This window comes from Anomaloglossus baeobatrachus, chromosome 2 (genome assembly GCF_048569485.1).
Source record: "Anomaloglossus baeobatrachus isolate aAnoBae1 chromosome 2, aAnoBae1.hap1, whole genome shotgun sequence".
NCBI lineage: Eukaryota > Metazoa > Chordata > Amphibia > Anura > Aromobatidae > Anomaloglossus > Anomaloglossus baeobatrachus.
The window spans coordinates 417,299,675-417,316,833 of record NC_134354.1 but is presented as its reverse complement, the minus strand read 5'-3'; the positions used below and the strand labels follow the sequence as shown (position 1 = coordinate 417,316,833).

General features: G+C 51.0%; 1 protein-coding gene across 1 annotated transcript in view; it reads left to right on the top strand.

Moving 5' to 3' along the window:
* The first annotated feature begins 933 nt into the window (after positions 1-933).
* The window catches only part of CCDC28B (coiled-coil domain containing 28B), a 47,108-nt gene continuing 30,882 nt past the window's right edge, over positions 934-17,159 (top strand). The window contains exon 1 of the mRNA XM_075334140.1: positions 934-1,092. The gene's annotated coding sequence lies outside the window, so the exon portion shown is untranslated. The remainder of the gene's footprint in view (positions 1,093-17,159) is intronic.

Below are 17,159 nucleotides of genomic sequence, written 5' to 3'. Positions count from 1 at the left end.
AGCAGCGGTGGTGCTACAAATCACCACAACCGAGGGTGGCGTCACGGACAATCTCCCCAACAAAAAACCCCTTTCACTCACGGGCGAGGAGTGCCGCTCGAGAACCCCCGGGATCCGGCCCACCGCTCGAGCCACCACTGAGCAGCAGCAGCCGGACCCGAGCAGAGGGGTGAGCGCGGTGCCGGCACCCTCCTCCCCACCCGCGACATGTGTCCTTGCAACTGAGGACCGTTCGTGCGAGCAGACCTCAGCTGCGGGGGGGCGGGCTGCCACTCAGAAGGGGAGGGAGGGATTTCTCTCCCTCTCTCCTGCGTAGCTGGCTATTGCCATTCTCGCACTGCACTAGCGGTACACCGGTGTACTGCGAGTGCAGTGCGATTTTTCTCTCGCCCCATTCACTTGAATGGGTGCGAGAGAAAGAGTCTCGCATTACAATTGCAGCATGCTGCGATTGTTTTCTCAGTCCGATTATGGCTGAGAAAATAATCGCTCATGTGTGCTGACACACAGGCTAGAATTGGTCCGAGGGGAATGCGATGTTTTATCGCACTCCACTCGCACTGTTTTTCTCGCCATGTGGCTTAGGCCTAATTGTTGTACTGGGAACTGTCCTGAGTTAAACCTTCTGATTGTTTTTCACTTTTGTTTCCAGTTGTAAAGGACTCCAGGAGAGGTTTTGTGGTGCGAGACGAGTAAAGATTCCTATTGTACGCTGGTCTCTTTCCATAGCATGTAGTGTGATGCTGTAGGTCACCGCACACTATGTGGTGGTTGGTAAGAAACCTATTTGTAGTGGATTAGATGTAAGATCTGTGAAGAGGAGGAATAATATATCTGTGAACAAGGCGTTAACACACAGGGATGCCCACCAGTGTAGGGGATGTGGAGGATAGATGAAGAGGAGGGAGCTTTGTGAGGGTTTCACATATTGGAGGAGGAGGAGACACAGAGGAGGGACGAGGTGACAGCAGTGTAGTGGTACTGGGATAATGGAGGCGTGATTAGTACACAAAGTACATAGAGATCAGTGTGAGGAGAAGGGATCATCCGTCTTCAGCTAACTTCCTCCAGCTCAGCTTTGGTCACTGCCAGGTAACGTCCACTCTCACTTATCTGGGTCGGTTTGGGATTTGAACACTGGGCTTCCTTTTATCGTAATGGGATTATTAATGCCTCCTGTGTTCTCCCGTCATGTCTTCTTTCTGCTTGTTGTGTTCTGTCATGGAGCCCTAAACCATCTGCTCCTTGTTGTGTTATGTACAACCACTCCCTGTATCCTGCCTGCCCTATGTATGTGGGAACAGGTTTCTCTCCTCACCGTATAGTATTACTGTAATATTCGTCACTAATATCTTCGGATGTGTGTGTATGTTATAGAGTTATTATGTTTGCTGATACTCCACATCTTTCCGTTACACATTCATCTTGGCAAACTTACAGTCAGGAACTCTGGGTTTCACGAATCAATAATGTTGCTGAGGACGATTCAGAATAAGAACTGTAATTAACGTAAGTGATTCCTGAGATCTAATCCAGAGTCATAGCTAAGCGCTCCCTCAACTTGGCAATTATTTCGTTTTTTAATCTGGTCCTTTACGTAATCCAGCAGGTAAAAGGATCCAGTCATGTTGTACATACAGTCCGATCTACGGAGAGCATGGTGATGGGAAGGAGAAACTGAGCAGAAAGCTATACTGAATATTTTCCAATAAACCTACATAACTGGTATTTTATTTGTTGAAATCCCTAGTGTTTGTATACATATCAGTCCAGTGGGTGGCCCTACTCCGTGATTGACAGTTATTTCAGCATCCACAGTCCTACAAGGAAAATTTTTAATTTTGCAATAGGCCCATCCACTGGACTCGAACATATAAACAGCCACAAGTTATTGCATGGTTTCATCGTTTTTAAGGTTGAAAGTAGACTTAAGTCCATCGAGTTCAACCCATAGCATGTTGATCAAGAGGAAAGCAAAAACACCAAAAGGCAGACAGTAAGCTCCATAGTAAGTGAAAAATTATATTCCGACTCCACATACAGCAATCAGACTAGTTCCCTGGATCAACACCCGATCACAGAATCTAGTGCACATAACCAGTCATATACATATTTTTAAAAAAGTTGTCCAATCCTCTCTTAAATTTCAATAATGAATCAACCATTACAACATTATGTGGCAGAGAGTTCCATAGTCTCACTACTCTTACAGTAACAATTCTGTGTCCGTGATCATGATTAAACCTTCTTTCCTTTAGGCCTCTTTCACATGTTCGTGAAAAACCACACGCGTTTTTCACAGATGTGTCAGAGGTGCGTTTTGCCCTCCGTGTGCCGTGTTTATGGCCTACGTGTGTTCTCCGTGTGTTATCCGTGATAACACACGGAGAACGGGAACTTTCTACTCACCTGTCCCTGGCGTCGCTGTCCGTGGTGCTGATCTTCGGTCTCCGGTCCTGCCGACTCCCCGCTGCTGCTGCTTCCGGCCGCAGTGAAGTGAATATTCAATGAGCATAATGAGCGGCGGTCGGAAGCAAGTGACAGCAGCGGCAGAAACAGGAGGGCTGGAGAAGGTGAGTAAAGTTTTTTTTTATTTTCTCAAACACGTGTGTTTTCTCTGGCGCGTGTCACACGGAACACCTCCGTGTGGTCTGTTTGCGTTCCGTGTGACACCCGTGATGCTGGAGAAAAACAGACATGTTGACGTGTGGAGCACACGGGCATATGTATGCTCCACACGTACACAAAGTCCATGGCAGAACAGGCACATGAGTACAGCCCCATTTATTTTAATGGGTCTACGTGTGCCCGTGTCTCCGGTACGTGAGAAAAATGACCAAACACGTACCGGAGACATGGACGTGTGAAAGTGGCCTTAGCCATAGTGGATACCCCCTTATCCCTGTTGCAGGCCTAGGTGTAAAAAGATGGTTAGAAAGGTGTCTGTACTGTTCCCTCATATATTTGTACATTGTAATAAGATTACTCCAAAGCCTTCATTTTTCCAAGCTGAATAACTTCAAGTTTAATAACCTGTCTTGGTATTGCAGTCCACCCATTCCTTTAATACCCTTGGTTGCTCTTCTCTGCACCCACTCTAGTTCAGCTGTGTCCTTCTTATACACCGGAGACCAAATTGTATATAGCATTCTAAAGGCGACTTTACACGCAGAGACATCGCTAACGAGATGTCGTTGGGGTCACGGAATTCGTGACGCACATCCGGCCTCGTTAGCGACGTCGTTGCGTGTGCAACGCAGGAACGACCGTTAACGATCAAAAATACTCACCATATCGTTGATCGTTGACACGTCGTTCTAATCCCAATTATCGTTGCTGTTGCAGGACGGAGGTTGTTTGTCGTTCCTGCAGATGCACACATCGCTATGTGTGACACCGTAGGAACGAGGAACATCACCTTACCTGCGTCCTCCAGCAATGAGGAAGGAAGGAAGTGGGCGGGATGTTACGGCCGCTCATCTCCGCCCCTCCGCTTCAATTGGGCGGCTGCTTAGTGACGCCGCTATGACGCCGCACGGACTGTCCCCTTAGAAAGGAGGCGGTTCGCCGGCAACAGCGACGTCGCTAGGAAGGTAAGTCCGTGAGACCGTTCTTAGCGATGTTGTGCGCCACGGGCAGCGATTTGCCCGTGACGCACAACCGACGGGGGCGGGTGCTTTCACCAGCGACATCGCTAGCGATGTCGCTGTGTGTAAAGTGCCCTTATGTGTGGTCACACTAGTGACTTGTATAGGGGTAAAACTATGTTTTTCTCATGAGAATCTATGCCTCTTTTAATGCATCCCATTATTTTAGTAGCCTTGGCAGCAGCTGCCTGACACTGGTCAGTAGAGTTGAGTTTGCCATCCACCCATACACCAGTGTTTTTCAGTGACAGTTTTACCCAGTGTTTTCTAATTGAGTACTTAAGCGGGCTTTACACGCTACGAGATCGCTAGAGCGATCTCGTTGGGGTCACGGATTTTGTGACGCACATCCGGCCGCTGTAGCGATCTCGTGACTCCTAGGAGCGATTTTGGATCGTTGCAAAAACGTCCAAAATCGCTCCTTGTTGACATGGGGGTCCATTCTCAAATATCGCTGCTGTCGCGTGGGCGAAGTTGTTCCTCGTTCCTGCGGCAGCACACATCACTACGTGTGATGCCGCAGGAACGAGGAACCTCTCCTTACCTGCCACACGCCAGCAATGAGGAAGGAAGGAGGTGGTCGGGAGGGATTGTTCGGCAGTCACAACAACGCCGCCGACCAGGTAAGTTCGTGTGACGCTGCCGTAGCGATAATGTTCGCTGCGGCAGCGATCACAAAATATCGGCATAACAATAGGGGCGGGTGCTATCACGCTCGCCATGGCTAGCATCGGCTAGTGATGTCGCAGCGTGTAAAGCACCCTTTAGTTATACATGTTATTTCCTCTGCCCAAGTGCATGAACTTACATTTATCCAGATTATACTTCAGTTGCCATTTCTCAGTTCAGCTTACATAAATCCTTCTGCAATATTAAATTATTACAAATTAAATTTCAAAGAATAAAATGCAGGTTTTACTGAAACTGTTCGCACATAAAGGTCTATCAATCTGACCACCCTGTTCTAAAACATATTGCGTATACTGTATATCAGATGTCATTTTCACCATGACAGGTTCTCTTTAAGGCCGGGATCAAACTAGCGTGTAACATCCCATGCGAGAAAATCGGATGCTATATGCTAATGACACTCGGCTTAAACTCTATTACAAGCGTGAGTGTCAATTTACTGTGATCCGATTCTCTCGCATGGAAGAATTGGATCACAGGTGTGGAGAAGATGGAGATCTTAATTTCTCCATCTTCTCCACTGCCTGTCTCTACGTATATCGGACTGCACTTGTATGACATCCGCGTACAAGTTTCGTGTCAGCATAATCGTACTGACCGGAAAATCCCTGGAAATTTATGACCATGACCCGTGGTAAAGACCATAAAAATTAGCACAAAATAAAAGAAGCTCAAACCCTGGAACTGAGTAGCATACTTGAATAAAACAAAAATGGAATAGTCAGGGAATCGCAGCAAGGAAATTGGAGCAAAAAGTATCTACTTTTGAGCTGGTGACAGGTCCTTTTAATTGAATTTCCAACAATACACTTCCAGACAATAAAATGAGATATTAAAATATGACTACAATCTTAATAGCAGATAATTGTTACAAATTTTTGTCAGGTTTTGAGACAATGAGTAGTCTGGAAAATATTGAGGAGTTGGAGCCAACATCAGAACTTTGACTTACCAACTTTATAGTCCTCTTGGCCCTGTGCTATGCACAGGCCAACCACTTTGTGTGACTCTCACCTTAGGCCTCATTCAGATGTGGCGCCCTTGCTTAGTCAGGTCGTCACAGATAACATACAAACACCCCCACCCCCATTAGACAGGGACACCAGCCAAACAAAAATCCTTGTTGCCTCCCTCCAGTGTCTGATGTCCACACCAGGTGGGGCGAAGCCAAGCGGTTGGCCCCACCCACCGAGGAGTTCACAGGCCTGGAGGCGGGAAAAGTGACAGTTTAGTGGAGGAGTTTGAAGTGAGAGGATTGAGCACTTGGGTGTCTGGGTTTGTGGCCCAGGCACTGACAGCAAGGTTGGCAGACGGTGGTGGCCATCTGCAGGAGTGGTGGAGCTACGCGGAACCGTAGGACCGGGGATGGGCAACGGCCCGCCGGTACCGACCGGGGAGCGAAGTGAAGCCAGCACACACAGGCAGGGCCATCGGACCCCGACCAGGCTTGGAGCCGCCGACAATAGTCAGATCCGAATGTAACTGGAACCCCAGGGGTTTCACAACAGCAAAAGTCCCGATTGAAGGCAACAGCCCACACCGTGAGGGTATACAGCTACTGCCTAAGGCTAGAGACCCAAGGGCCAGCGCCTGCGGGCAAACGGGCTCCTCCAGTATCCATACACCGGGGAGCGGACTACCGTTGGGAATCCATAGTAGTCAGCAGAAGAACATCAAGGCGCAGGGAAAGAAAGCCGCCATCACCTGTCCGGGGAGAAACACTGCAGCCGGCTGCGGGACCCGTCCATCCAGCCGTTTGGTTTACCGAGGACTTTGTACCTTTCTTGCTGAGTGAGTACACCCGTGCCATCCGGCACCGCGCCGCGCTGTCCCTGCAACCCTGCACCTCGCCAGCCCTGCCTCCCCGTCGCAACATCATCGGGCCCCGGGACCACCGACCCCTACCCATGGAGGGGGAAAACAACATCCCAGCTGCTCCTTACCATCGCTCCCGGGATCCCCGTCGTCAGCAGCGGTGGTGCCTATCTTCACCACGACCCGTGGGTGGCGTCACGGACTAAATTCCCCAAACCAACCACCCCTTTCACTCACGGGTGAGGAGCGCCGCTCGAGTCCCCGGATCCGGCCCACCTCTCGAGCCACCGAGCAGCCATCGCAGCAGCGCGGACCCGAGCGTTAGCGAGCGCAGCGCAGTGGCGTCCTCCCCGCCCGCGACACAGACGTCAGTGATTTTCTTGTATGTAAAAAAATATACATATATATTGGCAAAGCTTTACCTACGCATTGCAATGGGCAGTCATCATTATGCTTCCTACGAATTTCATAGACTAATTGACTTGTATGGGTGATGGTGACCCATGTTCAAAGTCAAACATTTCTCCATGTTTTTTTTGTAGATACAGGAAATGGTTATTATGTTCTACAGAAGCGTATTTAGGTGGGGCTGGTGGGGCCTATGCCCCGGTCGCAACTGTCAGGAGGGCGCTGTCGGGTCATTTGATGCGGCGATCTGAGAGTGTCCCTGGCGGTTTTGCCACCCTCCGTGGTGGGAACCCGCTGTTCTCTGAGTCCAGCTGTCATGCTACCAGCGACTCAGGGAAAGTGCAGCACCGGCTACCTGTGATAAATTGTACTCTTGTCTTTCAGAAGTGTGTACAACTTAAGCCATGACTAACGGCATTTCCGGGTCAGGGTGACATCAGTAGCGTGATCAAGTCAGCTGATCACACTGCTGATATCACTCGCTGGTGCTGCAGAGGTGGCAAACAGTGCTGGTGGTAAGTGTTCCAGTGGAGCTGCAGACACCGAAGAGGAATACATATGGGGTGAGGGGGGAAGTATATACGGAAACAATATGGGGAGAGGGTGAGGGGAGGAATGTATATATGGACAAAGCATTTAGACGGGGATCTATATTTGGCCACAGTATGGGGAGAGAGGGTGGGGAGGGGGAATATATATGGCCACACTATGGGGAGAGAGAGTGGGGAGGGGGAATATAGATATGACCACAGTATGAGGAGAGAGGGGTGGGGAGGGGCAATGTATATTTGTAGACATTATGGAGAGAGAGTTTGGGAAGGGGGGAAGTATATATGGCCACAGTATGGCGAGAGGGTGGGGAGGGGGAATGTATTTATTTATAGAGACAGTATGAGAAGAGAGGGTGGGGAGGTGGAATGTATATACAGTCACACTATGAGGAAAGAGGGTGGGAAGGAGGGATGTAAATATAAAGACAGTATGTGGACAGGGTCAAGAGGGGGAATATATATATGACTACATTATGGGGAGAAATTGTGGGGAGGAGGAATGTATATATTACCACAGTAAGGAGAGAGAAAGAGAGTCAGACGGGGGAATGAATATATGGTCACAGTATGGGGAAAGAGGATATGGAGGGGGAATGTATGTATGGCCGCAGTATTGGGAGAGAGAGTGGGGAGGGGGATGTATATATGGAGACACTATGGGGAAAGAGGGTGGGGAGAGGGGATGTATTTAGACACAGTATGGGGAGCGAGGGGGAATGTATACAGACAGCATTGGGAGAGAGGGTGAAGGGGGGAGTATGGGGAGCAAGCGGGGAGAACATACAAACACAGTATGGGGAGCAAAGTGGGAAAGAAACTTTGAGAACACAGTATGGGGAATTTCAGGACTGTATGTGAGCGAGGTGGTAATTTTGAGGACACAGTATGGAGAGCAAGGAGGAATTATATGCCAACACAGTATGAGGAGTGAAGGGTAATGAAAGTGGAGGTAGTGAGGAGACAGTATGGGATGAAAAAAAATGTGAGGGGGCACAGAATTCAGACTGGGTAATGGGGAGAAGGGTATGGAGAGGGCAGTATGGGGGTACTGTGTGAGGCCATAGCTAGGAGGAGTGTCAGATGAGGGAGTACAGTATAAAGACTGGGCAGTATAGCGGGACACAGTGTAGAGAACAGTTTGAAGAGGGGGCTCAGTATGGAAAGGGCTCAGTATGGAGCAATGTGGAGGGCATGTACCATCAGAGGGACAGTGTGTATGTCATATTTTGTGCAGAGAACACAGTGAGGTGCAATTATTTACTTAGGGGCAAAGCTAAGGGCAGATATTTTTTTATAGGAGTATTACAATCATCCTGCTTTTTTTAGGGGTATTGTTCCAGGATGTGCTGCAGACGACTGAAGAAGATGCACGTCTACAGAGACAATCTGTGGATGTGAAATGTCATCATGGTATCTGGACAAAATGAAAAGAAAGAGAGAACTCAGTTCAGAGACATTATCATCTATGAATGTAAATGTTTATTTCTGATACTAACCAATTCACATCAATATTGTGGTTCCTGTATGCCTGATGATGACTGATAACTCCCAGTATACCATTGTTAACTATGTACTGAAAGTTGTAGGTTCATGCACTACAAATGTACCGTATTTTTTCGCTTTATAAGACGCACCGGATTATAAGACGCACCCCAAATTTAGACATAAAAAAGTAAAAAAATAAAAATGAGGTCCGTTTTATACTCCAGTGTTCTCTTACCGGAGGGGGGCAGCAGTGGTGCTGAAGCGGGGTCACAGGAGTCAGAGGTTGTGTGTTCCCTCTTGCTACTGGCATGGGAGAATCCTAAAAGTGTGCAGTGCACAATGTGAGAATTCAGACGTTTGTAGTCACGTAGAGTGACTGCAGACTTTCATCACAATCCTGGACAAGTCCTTTAATTATGAAATTAAGCTCTGTAGTATGCACAATCCTAACAGCCTGTAATATACTCACTGTCAGGATTCAACTCTGCATTCTGGTTCCAGCAGTCATCACATGGCTGCTCCACTTGATTTTTATACTTAGTCATGTGACAATTAGCTTCTCTTTCTACTTCTCTGTTTTTCATTGATCATTTAGAGAATTAGGAAGGGCAGCCCATCTGCACGTGACTAAAGGCTGCTTTACACACAACGATATCGCTAGCGATCTGGTTAGCGATGTGACACGCCCAGATCGTTGTTACGATTTGCCGAGATCGCTCATAGGTCATTTTGTAGCGGTCACACGTACACATCTCACAAACAACGCTACATTGTTCAGCGATATATTATTTGACCAAGGCGGTCGTGTGGATGTTGTTCGTCGTAGGCAGGGTGTCAAACGTAGCAATATGTCTGCTGCGTTCCAAATGACGAACAATATTTTGAAACTGAACGACGTGTCAACGATCAACGATTTTCACACTCTTTGCGATCCTTCAGAGTCGCACGTAGGTGTCACACGCAACGACGTCGCTAATGTTGACGGAAGTGCGTCACGAAAACCGTGAACCTGAAGACATATCGTCAGATAAATCGTAGTGTGTAAAGCGGCCTTAAGTGTGCAAATCATATATGAATGAGCGGTTACATAATGACTACCCAAACCTCTTGGAGGAGGCGGGGGAGGGGTGCTAAACATAATTTTTGCCCCAGGGGCCACAAAGCCTAGATACACCTCTGTGTTCTATACGTGAAAATCACAGACATAAAAATGAACGTCTGCGTGAAGCCTAAGTAATTAGCAGTAGCCCTTTTTCTCATTATACTATACCATATGTCACGCTCCCCGGGTCCTCACCCCCGTTCCCCGGCTCACCTGCCACGCTCTCCGCTTCCCAGTCACCGGATTCCGTCCGTCCCAGGGCTCCGGGCCCCCGATCCCGGCGCCCGACAGCTTCCCTGGACCTGGCCGGCTCCCCTGCGTCCTCCTCGCAGCCTCCTTCCCTGGCTTCTGGCACCCGGGCGGCGCGCATGCGCATTAGGGCGCGCGCGCGGTCACTGACCCTTTCTTAAAGGGCCAGCGTCCATTAACAGGAAATGAGGTTGCACAGGTACAGGGTATATAGGGGGTCATTGTCCAAGGGGGCGGGGCCTGATCTTCGTGTTCCCTGAGCTAGGAGTCAGGTCTCTTGGTGTTTATGTGCCTGTACTCACCTATCTGTCTTTGTAGAGCCGTACCTGCCTCGCCATCCAGTCTGCCGTGTCCTGATCCCCGCACGCTGTCCGTCTGCCATCTGACAGTCCGTACCATCCCGGATCCCTGCGGTGACCCGTCATCTTGCTCCAGAGGTTCCGGACCCCGCCTGATATCACCTCGGCCTCCGAACCTGAGCTACGTCACCAAGACCACCTTCTGTGACTCCGTGGTCCCTGGGACTCCTCCGCTGCCTTCACTTGCACGGACTGTTCTACTGCCCATCAGTGCTTCAGCTGCCGGACTCCCTACCACCATCTCAGAGAGTTCGGTCCAGTGGATCCACCTCCTGGGTCTGCCCGACCGCCCGGCCGTGACAGTAAGATCAGGCCATGGATCCCGCTGCAGCACTATCGGTCCTGCAAGAGGAACTCCAGCGTCAGCATGAAGTCCAGACCCGCATGCTGCAATTCATGACCTCCGTGGACACCCGCCTGTACACATTACAAGCATCAATGACGCCTGCGGCACCCAGGTCCCCCGCCAGGCAAGCCATGGCCCCCGCACCAGTGGCAACCTCGTCAGATGCTTCCCGACTCCGTTTGGCGTCACCTCCTCGTTATGCTGGAGATCCCAAGACCTGCAGGGGCTTCATAAATCAATGTTCCCTTCATTTCACGCAGCTGCCACATCTGTTCGCCTCCGACCAAGCCAAGGTCGCCTTTATAATGTCCCACCTAGAGGGCGAGGCGCTGGCGTGGATGAACCCCTTGTGGGAGAAGGAGGACCCCATGACCAAGGATCTTCAACAGTTCCTGCAGGCATTCCGCAGCACCTTTGACGAGCCGGGACGCGCTTCTGCCTCTGCTTCATCACTCCTCCGCCTACGTCAAGGAACACTGACGGTGGGCCAATACGCCATCCGTTTTCGCACTTTGGCTTCAGAACTCGGGTGGAATAATGAGGCCCTAACAGCCGCCTTCTGGGAGGGACTCTCGAGTCGCATCAAGGATGAGTTGGCGGGTCGGGACGTGCCCTCCACCCTAGATGCCCTGATTGCCCTAGCAACTCGTGTGGACATACGTTTTCAGGAGCGCTCCAAAGAGCTATCTCGTGAGAGACGCCCGTTACGGCATTCATCTCCTCCTCAGAAGCCCTCCGTACCTCAGTCATCAACAGCTGGGAGTCCCGTCCACGAGCCCATGCAGATTGACCGAGTGCGTCAGTCTGCACAGCGTAGAGCAGAGCGGCTTGCCAAGGGTCTCTGCTTTTACTGCGGTGAGGGCACACACCTCCTCCGTTCCTGTCCGGAAAGGCCGGGAAACTCCAAAGCCTAGGGTTGGTAGGAGAGGCCACCCTAGGTGCTGGGACTCTCTCTGATCCGGTCACATGGACCGTGCAAGTGACAACGGGAGAGACGCGGTTCACGGCTGAGGCCTATCTTGATTCCGGGGCAGCAGGCAATTTCATCCAGCAAGCCACCGTGGACAAATACCAGGTGCCTGTTATCCCACTCAACAAGCCCCTGGTGATTGCCTCTGTGGATGGGAGACCCCTTTCTGACACCATCTCCTGGACCACCAGGCCGGTTGAACTGCGCATCGGTGCTCTTCACACCGAGAACATCGCCTTCTACGTCCTTCCGCACATGTCCCATCAGATCCTGCTGGGCCTTCCATGGTTACGGACTCACGAACCATCAGTCAGCTGGGGCACTGGCGAAATCACCCGCTGGGGTGCTTCGTGTCATGAGAGATGCCTAAAATCCACACAACCCATCCGACGACCTCCGGTTCCTGAGAACCTACCGGGGCTGCCCTCGGCTTATTGGTCCTTTGCTGATGTCTTTGATAAAAAAGAATCCGAGGTACTGCCGCCACATCGCCCCTACGATTGTGCCATCGACCTGCTCCCTGGAACAACGCCACCACGAGGACGGATATATCCTTTGTCTCCAGCCGAAACAAGGGCTATGTCTACTTACATCTCAGAGAGCCTGGCTAGGGGATTCATTCGGAGATCCTCCTCTCCTGCTGGAGCAGGTTTCTTCTTTGTCAAGAAAAAAGAGGGCGATTTACGTCCCTGCATCGACTACCGGGGTCTGAATCAGATCACTGTTAAGAACAAGTACCCTCTGCCGCTCATCCCCGAATTGTTTGACCGGCTTAGAGGAGCTCGTCTGTTCACCAAGCTGGATCTTCGGGGTGCTTACAATCTGGTGCGCATCCGCTCTGGTGACGAATGGAAGACCGCGTTTAATACGCGCGATGGACATTATGAGTACTGCGTGATGCCCTTCGGCCTGTGTAACGCTCCTGCCGTCTTCCAAGAACTGGTGAACGACGTGTTCCGAGACCTCCTCTACACCTGTGTGGTAGTATATCTAGATGACATCCTTGTCTTCTCTCCGGACCTCCCAACCCACAGAGAGCACGTACAGCTGGTTCTACGACGACTAAGAGAGAACCGTCTGTACGCAAAGTATGAGAAGTGTGTCTTTGAGCAGTCTTCTCTCCCCTTTCTGGGGTACATCATCTCTGAGACTGGACTGCAGATGGATCCCAAGAAGGTCTCCGCCATTCTCAACTGGCCTCCCCCTTCTGGACTGAAGGCAATCCAACGCTTCCTGGGATTCGCCAACTACTACCGCCAATTCGTCCCTCACTTCTCTGCTCTGACTGCTCCACTTTCCGCTTTGACTAAGAAAGAGGCAAATCCAAAGGACTGGTCGCCTGCGGCCGACGCCGCGTTTGGCTCTTTGAAGCGGGCTTTTGCTTCCTCGCCTGTACTTCACCGTCCGGAGCTAAACCGCCAGTTCACCTTGGAGGTGGATGCCTCCTCCTCAGGAGCCGGAGCAGTGCTCATGCAGAAGTCCTCCTCCGGGAAGATGGTGACTTGCGGATTCTTCTCCAAGGGCTTCTCAGCGCCTGAACGCAACTATACCATCGGGGACCGAGAGCTCTTGGCAGTCAAACTGGCACTGGAGGAATGGCGCTACCTCCTGGAAGGTGCAGTGTATCCCGTGATCATCTACACGGACCACAAGAACCTAGAATACCTGCGGTCCGCTCAGCGACTGAACCCACGGCAAGCCAGGTGGTCCTTATTCTTTGCCAGGTTCGACTTTCAGCTTCACTTCCGACCCGCGGACAAGAATGTACGCGCTGATGCCTTGTCCAGGTCTTTCATGCCCATGGAGCAGGAGGAAGAGACTACCCAACCCATCATCTGTCCTAGCAACATCATTCCGGTGGCCCCTGTCACCCTAGCCCAGATACCGCCCGGGAAGACCTATGTCTCCGATACCGACAGGCAAAAAGTGTTACACTGGGGTCATGCCTCAAAAACAGCCGGGCATGCTGGTCAGAAGAGAACATGGGGTGCGATTGTACGCCATTACTGGTGGCCATCCCTTCGCACGGACGTCGCTGCTTTTGTCTCTGCCTGCTCCTCCTGTGCCAGGAACAAGACGCCCAAACACTTGCCCCATGGCCGTCTTCTGCCTTTACCGATACCCTCAGTCCCGTGGCAACACATAGCAATGGACTTTATTACGGACTTGCCATTATCCTCCGGGCACACAGTCATATGGGTCGTGGTTGATCGATTCTCCAAAATGGCCCACTTCGTTCCTATGGCCGGACTGCCCTCTGCTCAGGAACTCGCGGAAGCCTATATACATCACATCTTCCGCTTGCATGGCTTTCCATCCCACATAGTGTCCGACAGAGGAACTCAGTTCACCTCCCGCTTCTGGAGGGCTCTATGCAAACATCTGGGAGTGACTCTGGACTTTTCTTCTTCTTACCATCCTCAGTCTAACGGCCAAGTGGAGAGGGTCAATCAAATCGTGACCTCATACCTACGTCACTATGTCAACGCCCATCACGACGACTGGTCCTCGCTTCTGCCTTGGGCTGAATTCTCCCATAACCACCACGTCAGTGAGTCATCCTCCGAATCTCCCTTCCATGTTGTTTACGGACTCCAGCCCGCCATCCCATTGCCTATATCCCCTTCATCGGATGTCCCGGCTGCTGATACTGCAGTTCGTGACTTTGCTACCATTTGGGACTCTGTCAAGGCGTCCCTTGGGCGCGCTTCCCAGCGGATGAAGAAACACGCTGACAAGAGACGTCTGGATCCTCCGTGTTTCTCTCCTGGAGATCTCGTCTGGCTTGCTTCCCAGTACGTCCGCCTGAAGATACCATCCTACAAGCTGGGTCCTCGCTACATCGGGCCGTTTAAAGTCCTCAACAAGATCAATGAGGTCTCCTACAAGCTACAGCTCCCGGCCACGATGAGGATACCCAACTCATTCCACGTCTCCCTGCTCAAGCCGGTTGTCCTTGGTCCCTTCTCCGCTGCTGCCAGTCCGGCTCCTCCACCTATTGCCGATGACGACATCTATGCGGTAAGGGATATCGTGGCCATGAAGACCGTACGAGGTCGACAGTTCTTCCTGGTGGACTGGGAAGGGTATGGTCCTGAGGATAGGTCCTGGGAGCCCAGGGAGAACGTGGGCACTCCTCTTATCCGTGCCTTCATGTCCCGGTTGCGGGGAGGGGGGCGTGGGGGGGGGGGGTACTGTCACGCTCCCCGGGTCCTCACCCCCGTTCCCCGGCTCACCTGCCACGCTCTCCGCTTCCCAGTCACCGGATTCCGTCCGTCCCAGGGCTCCGGGCCCCCGATCCCGGCGCCCGACAGCTTCCCTGGACCTGGCCGGCTCCCCTGCGTCCTCCTCGCAGCCTCCTTCCCTGGCTTCTGGCACCCGGGCGGCGCGCATGCGCATTAGGGCGCGCGCGCGGTCACTGACCCTTTCTTAAAGGGCCAGCGTCCATTAACAGGAAATGAGGTTGCACAGGTACAGGGTATATAGGGGGTCATTGTCCAAGGGGGCGGGGCCTGATCTTCGTGTTCCCTGAGCTAGGAGTCAGGTCTCTTGGTGTTTATGTGCCTGTACTCACCTATCTGTCTTTGTAGAGCCGTACCTGCCTCGCCATCCAGTCTGCCGTGTCCTGATCCCCGCACGCTGTCCGTCTGCCATCTGACAGTCCGTACCATCCCGGATCCCTGCGGTGACCCGTCATCTTGCTCCAGAGGTTCCGGACCCCGCCTGATATCACCTCGGCCTCCGAACCTGAGCTACGTCACCAAGACCACCTTCTGTGACTCCGTGGTCCCTGGGACTCCTCCGCTGCCTTCACTTGCACGGACTGTTCTACTGCCCATCAGTGCTTCAGCTGCCGGACTCCCTACCACCATCTCAGAGAGTTCGGTCCAGTGGATCCACCTCCTGGGTCTGCCCGACCGCCCGGCCGTGACACCATAATTGTGCCTAAATACTGCAGTCTTCTCTGAAAGTTCAATTATGGACTATTTTATTTGCCTGTGGACCCAAGTGGACACATGCAGAAGAGGTCCCCTGTGCAAGAACAATTTATGGCCCCTTTGCAAATCAGTAGCTCATCATAATTGGATCGCTTACCTTTTGGGCCCTGTGTGGTTGCACATATTGCATCAATGATACAGTATGTCTGCCTGCCTGTGGCTGCCTTCTCATGTTACCCACATCACTGGTCCATCCTCAGTCAATAACTCTACAAATCAGCTGGAGAGAAGAAATCTCTGGATACCGAGGCTGAACCCTGGGTACCTCATCTGCTATTCGGTTGACAAAATATGGAGATCTTCAAAAAGAAAGTGTCCAATGCAGTTTTTCATATGTATCCTTGGGGCCTAGATTGGGTTTTCCTGGAAGACAACCATAGCAAACGCTGTCACACTTACAGCATATATGGTGGAGTTGTAGTGATCGCCCAGGACGGGGAAACGATTCGATTAGAAGGGAGAAGAGCTACTTATTTATGATGAGTGAATTATAGTTTGGAGTGTACAGTGTGGAGGGTCGAAGTCGATGAAGAATTAATGCAGTAGAATAGGACACCTTTTGATGTCTGGCTGATGATATCACATTAAAAAATAGTACCATGTGTCACCGTGAGCCCTGTGCTGAACGATGCCAGGATACTTTCTAGTGCCACCAGCCAGGAAGATCTCATGTCACTAAATCATTCATCCAGTAGATTATATTAGCGAGAATGAAACATTGAACAAAATATTCACCTGTTTGGATAAGAAGTGACTGTAAAACAGAAATGTGGTGACAAGAATAAATTCTAAAAGTAAAACATAAGGAGGTAGATATATTTCTGTCAGTGGGAACGCTGTAATAAGCTTCATACTGAACATCTATGTAGCCCCAATATGACAAGACAAATCATAGCATGCTCCATCTAGTGTTATATGACATTCTTCCCTCGATTCAATGCACTCAGGCACTCTATAGCGGCACACAGACTCTGTAACATGAGAATCTGTGCCGCCACACATGGTCTGTGCTTGTATCTATTCTGTATATATGTAGGCTTTAAAATGGTTTGTTCCGCTCATATGTTTTAATACTAAATACAACGTTAAAACAGTCACAAATTTCAACAATCAATTTAAAGAGTAAGGCCGGGGGCCACACTCAGCACTAGTGCGATCCTCACATGACACTCGGCTTATGCTGGCAGCAAAGTGGGAGCTGAGTGTCATGCGAGTGTCACTGCGACTGAGATGCGATCGGACCTCTGCTGCGGGAGGTGGGCCGGCACTCAAAAGGGGCAGGCCGGCACTGAGGAGGGGCGAGCCAGCTCTGAAGAGGGGCGGGCCAGCGCTGAGAAGGGGTGGGCCGCCACGGAGGAGGAGAGGCAGGGATTTATATCCCTCTCTCCTCTGTAGCCGGCTATTGCCATTCTCACACTGCACTCCGTGGTGGAATGGTCCGAGTGGAACGCGATGTTTTATCGCATTCCACTCACACTGATTTTCATGCCGTGTGTTTTAGGCCTAACCGTTGTTTTAATTTTATTCCATAAATCAGTA